The sequence below is a fragment of the Temnothorax curvispinosus genome, unplaced genomic scaffold (assembly GCF_003070985.1).
Source record: "Temnothorax curvispinosus isolate PA1 unplaced genomic scaffold, ASM307098v1 QBEX01006756.1, whole genome shotgun sequence".
Taxonomy (NCBI): domain Eukaryota; kingdom Metazoa; phylum Arthropoda; class Insecta; order Hymenoptera; family Formicidae; genus Temnothorax; species Temnothorax curvispinosus.
Genome location: NW_020216536.1, coordinates 382,609 through 384,094, shown reverse-complemented (window position 1 = coordinate 384,094; position 1,486 = coordinate 382,609). Strand labels below are relative to the sequence as shown.

At 46.8% G+C, this 1,486-nt stretch overlaps 1 protein-coding gene across 1 annotated transcript in view; it reads right to left on the bottom strand.

Moving 5' to 3' along the window:
- The window catches only part of LOC112456342 (amyloid beta A4 precursor protein-binding family B member 1-interacting protein), a 126,618-nt gene extending 125,499 nt beyond the window's left edge, over positions 1 to 1,119 (bottom strand). The window contains exon 1 of the mRNA XM_025018806.1: positions 697 to 1,119. The gene's annotated coding sequence lies outside the window, so the exon portion shown is untranslated. The remainder of the gene's footprint in view (positions 1 to 696) is intronic.
- Positions 1,120 to 1,486: the final 367 nt, after the last annotated feature.

Sequence of the window (1,486 nt, the reverse complement as noted above, 5' to 3'; positions counted from 1 at the left end):
TTTAGTTATATAATATATTATTTATATTTGTATTTTAAATGATAATTTTCTGGGCAATAATTTTTTTGTACTTCACATTAATTAATATTAGGCAGCGATACGCGCCTGTTTAAAATTTAATCTTTTTTATATATGACAGACGTAATGCTAATGTTTAATTGAAAATTATGTGAAATTGGATTTGAGAAATATACTTATGAAAATTAATGTATATAATTATTTTATTTACTTTAAAACTTTAATCAATTAAAAACAAGATTAAGTTGCTATATTTCTTGCGACAATTCAATCTGATTGTCTCGATATATGAAAATCATACCCTTCTCTTTGATAGAGTAAAAATTTGGAAAAAATTATCATTAATTTACATAAGGATATTTTCTATTTTAAGACGAAAGTACTTTTTATTCTTCACATTAAATTTAATAATTCTGTTCAAACGGAGTAATTAATTATTCGCATAAAAGAATGAAATATGTATAATACGCTCGAGCGTAATCGTTCATCGATCGACTTGCTCCTTTCGCAAGCATGCGGAGCTGCGCTTTTCGCGATTTGCAAAAAGTTCACGAGGCCGCGCGAGAGCGAGAGCGAGAGCGACATCGACATCGACATCCTAAGGTCAGCCGCCTCGTGAACCTCTCGCGCGAGCCGAGTGCGTACAGAGATGAATTCGAAGGTCCACACGTTACTCACCGGGATGACTCGTCGCGTGCTCCCGCGTCCTCTCGTCCTCTCTTCCTCTCCTCCCTCTCTCCTGCCTCACGCTCCTGCCGGATGTAGCTCCGCCGAATCCGTCTGGCGTCGTAAATTCGGCGATACCTCCGTCACACACCTCTCCGTCACGGCCACTGCGCGTCCCGCGTCCCGTGCGTTCCTTCTTCCGCGAAACGGCGCGAATTTTCGGGGCGCGCGGGGACGACACGGCCACGAGTCACGACGAACCACAACGATCCGCTCGCGTCGTAATTCGTAATATCGTCGCGGAGTCGCGCGGCCCCCGGGAACCGTCTCTATCTCCCTTTCTCCCCTTTCCCTCACGCGAGAGCGAGCGGACCGTGCGCGGAGATACGATATCGATACAAACCTCGGGCCGTCATGCACTGACTGCCGGCGCCCGCCGCCGTGCCGCCTGCCGCCACCGCCGCCGTGCCGCGCGACCGCGACGGCCTTTCCTCGCGTCTCGCGAGTCGCGCTCCCCGCGCATGTCGTCATCGGCGCGCGCACATCCACCAAGTTCAAACGCTCGTGCCGCGCCAGCGAACCCTGCCGCCGCGTCGCTCAAAGATTTGAATTTCAACGTCGATCAAAGCGTTTACCGAACTTTTTCCTCGACCCTCCGTCTTCGGCCTGAGCAGATAAACGCTTGTGTATTGCTATTCGGTACGGTAAAATTTTCATTTCGGCAACTATAAATAGAAATGTCACAATCTTTCTATCTTTTTTGTAATATCTACGAATTATCGAGCATAACTTATCGCGATGG